The sequence below is a fragment of the Urocampus carinirostris genome, chromosome 13 (assembly GCF_059441175.1).
Source record: "Urocampus carinirostris isolate Australia breed hairy pipefish chromosome 13, RoL_Ucar_1.0, whole genome shotgun sequence".
In the NCBI taxonomy this organism is placed as follows: Eukaryota; Metazoa; Chordata; class Actinopteri; order Syngnathiformes; family Syngnathidae; genus Urocampus; species Urocampus carinirostris.
The window spans coordinates 3,075,036-3,081,972 of NC_142361.1; the positions used below are offsets into that span (position 1 = coordinate 3,075,036).

General features: G+C 40.4%; 1 pseudogene; it reads right to left on the reverse strand.

Moving 5' to 3' along the window:
* Positions 1 to 588: 588 nt before the first annotated feature.
* LOC148353495 (F-box only protein 5-like) lies at positions 589 to 6,646 on the reverse strand (annotated as a pseudogene).
* Positions 6,647 to 6,937: the final 291 nt, after the last annotated feature.

Below are 6,937 nucleotides of genomic sequence, written 5' to 3' on the forward strand. Positions count from 1 at the left end.
CAAAATAAAGCCGCAACCTCAAACTTGTTACAAACACGAAAAGGGATCTGTAGGTGTTTGGTAATAATTGAGTTCAATACGGAAGACAAAAAAAGAAAGTACTGTATGTATAAAAAGCAGAAAAATAAATCAAAGCTGGACTCATTTTAATGATATTCATTGCTTCGAAACAGAATGAACTTAGTGGCTGATCTTTTGCTTTTTGTTTTACTGAAATTTATATTTTTGTGTGTTTTTCGGAGGATCTGTGTCTAATTTGACGAAAATAGATTTTTTTTTTGCCATTTATTATTAATGGCGAAAAGTAGATTTTCATTTTTACTACATTGGTTGGCATTTGCAGGGATTTTGTGTTGTTGTTGTTTGACTTTAAATCTGTTCAGTGTGTAGAAATCTGCTTCTTTATTTTAAAGCGTGTTCTATCGAGTCAGACTGTCAAGAAACAGCACTTTCCTGACCTTTTAAACTAAACATTAAAATTTAAGCATTTTCAAGGATATCAAGCACTGAACGAACTTTAGAAATGTGCTGGTAAGGCATCACTTTAAAAACGAGTTTACATTTACATTTAAATGCATCAAACCCCTGTCACAACCTCTTGATGTTCCTCTTGCTCTGGGCACTACCAGGAAGGTGGGAGCCGTTTCTGCCCGAAGCGGGGAAACGACAACGGTAATGTCCTACACGGCACAGAGAGGCGCCATGGAAGGTTTCCAAACAGATTGTGCAGAAATCAAAGTGGCACGAGGGCCGCATACATGTGGCCCGCTGGGATTCGGGTGAGTACTTGGCAGGAAAGCCGCAGTGCTTGCACTGACGCAGGGATTTGTTCTGCTTCAGGGTGCTAGCGGCCTGAAAGGAGGGGCGGAAAAAAATACCAATTGAAGTTAGAATCAACAAATCAGGGTTCGTACACCTTTTCATGACCAAGTTCAAGCACTTTTGAAGCACTTTCAGGGCCAATTATTCCAGTACCTTCAAAGGAAGAAATCTAGCGCTGATCAAAACAAATTTGTTTTTTGTCATCAACTTGGATAAATAAAATAAGGTCGCCATCTTGCTGCTAGCACATACTTTAAGCTTTTTTGAGCCGTTCCTATTAATGATATACCATCTTTTCATGTCAATGGTCTGTTAGAAACTGACAAATTCTGCCGTTCCGATTTAAAAACGCACGCGCAGCTTGGCTACGTCACACTTGTTGAAAAAGCTCTATAATACCAGCTCAGTAGCCTAGATGGTAAAGCGCCCGCTTTGAGACTGGGAGGTCGGTGGTTCGCGCCCCGGCCGAGTCATTCCTAAGACTTAAAAAGTGGTCGGCGGCGCCCTCTGTTGGCTGCGGCTGCATCGGCTCGCTACAACGGGTCAGGTGCAATCGACATTTCGTTCTGTGTACATTGTTACACAGAATGACAATACAAGGAAATTATTATTGTTATTATTATTATAAGTCTTGGGTAATAGTTCAGTTCCATTTGGAAGACTAAAAAGAAAGTACCGTAAAAAGAAAAAGAAAAATTGGCCAAATTTAGACTCATTTTATTGATAGTGATTGCTCCAACGCAGAGTGCATTTAATCTTTCAATCGACTGCAGATACTTTGCTTTTTATATTACTTAATTTAATCTATTTTATTCTTTCCGAGGATCTGTGTTCAATTTGGTGAATATAGAATTGAAAGTAGTTAATTGTTTTGGATTTTATTACTTATAGCACTGATAAGTTAGTACTTTTTATGTACATTTGTATTCAAGAATTTTGTATTCTTGTTCAGTGTGTAAAGAGCTAAAATTAATTTGAAGTTTACAATTTTTGGGTCGATATGTGAATATTTTACTACTCATTTCATGTGGTTTTCAGGGATCCCCCTGCAAAACATATAACTACCAAACCATTTGTTTTATTATTGATGATAGATCATGAAAAGAAACATTTGAGGAACCCTTTTAGAGCCAGAAGAGATGGTTTTCTAAATAGAGCTGTCGTCTAGGGTGCAACCAATAGGAAGCGGTGACGCTTCTCATGACACCATAATGACAAGCCATCAGAGCAGGCGTGTCAGCATCATTTTCACGTACTTAAAAGAATAAATAATTTATTAATTGCATGGTCTATAGTCAGACTGCCAAGAAACATCGTGATGGCAAATATTTCAAACATTTTCAAGCACTTTGCCGACAATTCAAGTATTTTCCTGACCATGTGAATTCAACATTAAAATTAAAGCATTTTCAAAAATTTCAAAAACCCATACGAACCCTGCAATGTCATGATTGGGCCAGGCCGCGAGTATGTAGTCAGATATTAAACTGGTCGGTGGTACAGAAAATATTGCAGACCACTGGTTGAAGCTATATATCAAAAAGGTTTCTTCCTCAAAATATCGTGAATATTTTTTTTAACCTCAAGTCTGTTCTTCATACACAATATGATAGTCAATTTTCAAAACAATTGCCGAAGACTAACCTGAATGTATTCATCGAAGCGTGAACACTGAGAGGTAGACTGGCCCCCTTTTTCCGATGGTGTTTTCCGTCTATTTACACCAGCACTCAATGAGGACGAGGTTGCAGAGGGAGAATGTGGTGCAGCCACGTTCTGCATGCAGGACAGAACAACTCGAGATGCAACCAGTCCCTCGTAAGGACAGAACTCTTTTGCTTCAGGGACCGTAATGACACTTGATTGAAAATTAAGAGGAAAAATAGCAATGTTATGTTTTAGTCTGAATTTCATGTTTCGTACACCCTTTTTAAGGGAGAATTCAAGCGGGTTTTTTAAAGACTCTAAAAGCCAATTTTCCAAATTTTACAGAACAATTTAAAGAAGTCCAGTGCAAATCACAACGGTTTCAAACCCAAACATTATTTAGGAACCCTAAAATTTGTTTAAAACCGTAACAACCCCTACCCCCTAACCCTACAACTAAACCTAGCTGTAACCCTAGCCCTAATCCCGTAACCGTAGCTCGTTACACATTTTTAAATCCTACATTCAGATTAGAAACGTAATATGGCGCTCAAACCCAAGCCCAAACCCCATTTTAAGCTGTAACCCTAGCTCTAAACGCATTTTCGAACCCTACATACAGTTTAGAACCTTAATATGTAGCTCAAACCCTAGTTCCTAAACACACGCCTAGCTCTGGCTAAAAACCCTGGCCCCAACTTTATTTCAGAACCCTTAATTTAGTTTAATACCCTAATAAGAAGCAGTTTATAGTTTATAAAACTAGTCCTAATCCAATTTTCAGGACCATAAACATTTTTGAACCCCTTATTTAAAGCCCAAACCCTAGCTCCCAACCCGAACCTAAGAAACATGGCATCATAGCCTTTACAAGCACTTCACCTAAAATTTAAGTACTTTAACTCTTCAAAACACAACACTAAAATTCAAACATTTTCAAGGATGTCAAGTACCGTACGAATGCTGGAATTAATAGTCTAAACGTTTTCGTTGACATGCAAATACATTTGTGTAGGAAACACTCACAATTAGATTGGTAATATTTACATGGTAATAGTTGTATTCTGGCCTAAATTTTATGTGCAATGACTTTATCAGTAACATTTCACATTAAATATAAAGAAAAATATCTACCATATTTTCACGACCATAGGTACACATAAAATTGTTAGATTTTCTTCAAATTGTGCATCGTGCCGTATCCTGCAGTGCGCCCTGCGAGTCATGTAAAGCCGCAGACAGAGACCAGCTCTGTGGCCTTAGGGTTGGGCACCTACCGGGTACTGGGGGGTCACAGGTTGAGCCTTTGCTGAGTCAAGACCTGCACAACATTTGGTGTTTTCGTTAGACTGTTCACACTTCCAATCTATCCATCTTCTGTGACTTCTATGAATCTGTTTCCTACCCAAGAAGACATGTGACGTTGCACGCAATGCATTGTTTGCAGAAGTACTCATGGATGCTAGCGCTGTAGCGTATCTAGGAATTTTAAATGTTATTGTTATCGTCTAAGTGCTTTCGTTTTATGAAACTGTGTAATTTTTCCACCCAGACCAGGACTACGGTGGCGCAGGAACTTTCAGCAGATTATAATGGACAGAATAGATTAGCGACGCTTGGGTTCACGTGTCTGCCGGGACTTTCGTTTGAGCTTTCCGAAAATGACTCTTTAAGTGAAAAATGTGAACCTTTTAATGGAGATTTAGCAAAGCTGTTCTGGTCAGAATCAGAGGATGAAGATTTTGACGGTTTAGTTTGATATGGAATCACAGTATGAAAACAAAACAAAAGTAAGCACCAAACTGTCTTGCACCAGCTCCATATGTTCTTAAGAATATATTGGGGCACACTTGTGTGCCGTACAACCGATTTTTACAGGCTTGTGTGCTTGTTCAGGGAAGTGATGGCACTGTAGCGGCGTCGCAGAGCCTGTTGGTCTTTGATTTAAGGGACCTTTAGCATCTCCCAGAGTGCATTAGGTCAAAAAGGTGGTGGCCGGGGTGAGAGGAGTGCTCAGTAATGTTACCGGCTCTGCTGTAGTGTCAGGAGCCAGCATTGGCCTAACATTTACATTTGACTTTGATAAATTGGCCATGTAAAACCCTGCATTTACAATTGGTAGACTGGACATGTTTTCTCTTCACATTACTGAAAGAGTTCCTAATCCCAGAAATGGTACGGTAGTGATATTGTAACTCCATCACAAAAATTGTTCATAACCTCACCTGAAGATTCTGCTCAGCTTGCCGGCACCTATTCATAGCAGCGCTGTCCTGACGAATAATCGTTCTCCATGTTCTGCTCACCTCCTCACAACTGCAATTGGTGAAAACACCATTGATATTTCACGGCCACAAGGATGTGCCACCCACTGTGTACCAGAGAACTTTTACTTTACTACTGTACCTCCAAAAACTCTAGGCCCATACGCTGACCAGGTAAAGCATATGATCCTCTGCCACCTTGGAGACAACGCTGAAGTCATAACTAAAACGGAAAAAAAAATCAATTTTTGAGAACTGGAATTTGACACAGGGAAATGTAAGGGAAAACAAATATTATAGTTTTACTTTCGCATTGAATGTTCTTAACAAGGAGCACTCATAAATAAGTAAACAAATATTTGCCTACCATTTATTCAAGCTGTAATTTTTGGCAAATTCCTGACAAACTGCTTGTTGGAAATTGATGGGCAGGAGGAGGAGTACAGGAAATTGATTCAGGACTTTGTCCGATGGAGCGACGTAAACCACCTGCACCTAAACACCACCAAAACCAGGGAGATGGTGGTGGACTTCAGGAGAACCAGAACTCACCCGGTTCCTGTAACCATCAAAGGAGAATGTGTAGAATTTGTCCAGACCTACAAATACGTGGGTGTGCAGCTGGACAACAAACTGGACTGGACTGCCAACACAGAAGCTCTATGTAGGAAAGGGCAAAGCCGACTTTACTTCCTCAGAAGGCTTCAAAATCTGCAAAAAGCTCCTGAAAATATTCTATGAGACAGTAGTGGCAAGCGCCCTCTTCTATGCGACAGCATGTTGGGGAGGAAGCGTCAAGAAGAAGGATGCCTCTCGTCTCAATAAACTGGCTAGGAAAGCGAGCTCTGTTGTGGGCAAAGAGCTGGACAGCCTAGCAACAGTAGCTGAGAGACGGGCACTGGAAAAGCTGCGGTCAATCATGAACAATCCATCGCATCCACTACACAGCATTATCTCCAGACAGAAGAGCAGTTTCAGCGACAGACTGCTGTCACTGTCTTGTACTACAGACAGACTGAAGAGATCTTTTCTTCCTCATGCCATGAGGCTCTTTAACTCTACCCGGCAGAGTAAAAGCCCACAGTAAACCACACCACCTACATTGCATATTACCGAATCTTATTGCAATATGTATTCTGTGTAGCACTATTTAGTTATTCTATATAACACGCTACAGTGGGCATTTGCACGTCACACTGGGTATTTGTATATTGTATTCTTTTTGCTTTATTATTGTATTGTTCTCAGCTCAGGGATGCTGCTGGAAATGTGAATTTCCCTTCGGGGATGAATAAAGTATCTGTCTATCTATCTAGCTATCTAGCTATCTATCTAGCTATCTATCTAGCTAACTATCTAGCTAACTAGCTATCTATCTAGCTATCTATCTAGCTATCTAGCTAGCTATCTAGCTATCTATCTAGCTATCTATCTATCTGATGATGGGCAGGTTAGGGTTGTTAAACTGCACAGAAGGGGTGGAAGACTTGATTGGTTCCCACCTCTGGTGTGGAGGCATTCCCTAAGCTCAGAGTGCAGTCAGAAACAACCTCGTCTTCACATTGGGGTGATTTCTTTGGTATCACAGTAGGCTGAGGCATGAACAGGGGGTTTCGGTGACCGTCATCTTCTCCTCCGTCAATGTGGCTGTTGTGCAAGGACAAGTAGCCGCTGTCGTCTTTCGTATCGCCAAAAGTTCTATCTTGTGCCTTGATGGCCTGGTTCTTCTTGTCACAAGCTGCTCCCAAGGAGTCATCCTGAGGGAACAATACTTTGGACACTGTATCAATGGGGGGCTTATGGGGTAATGGGTACTTGATGGGCAAATATTTTGCACGGAAGCCGGTGTTTTTTTTGGGGGAGCCCTTTTCCATGTTCTTGGCCCTGGCTATGTCGTATTGTGGGCACTTCATGTTTTTAAACACGGATACGCTGGAGATGAAAGATGAATTAACCTGTTTAACGTGTTTGATGTTTCACAAATCACACAAAATGTCACTTTTTAAGAGTCAATTAATGATATTTGCATAACCTTCTGTCCAACATTAAACAAATCACAATGCAAACAAAGGTAAGATTCTACTTTTAGTAATGGCTTTTGTTCTGGTTCTGTTCACCTCCACAAACAATGCCTATGTGGAGTAAAGGACCTACAACTTAACTTTTTGCCCTCTGCAAAACAAAAAATATACACCATAGCTTGA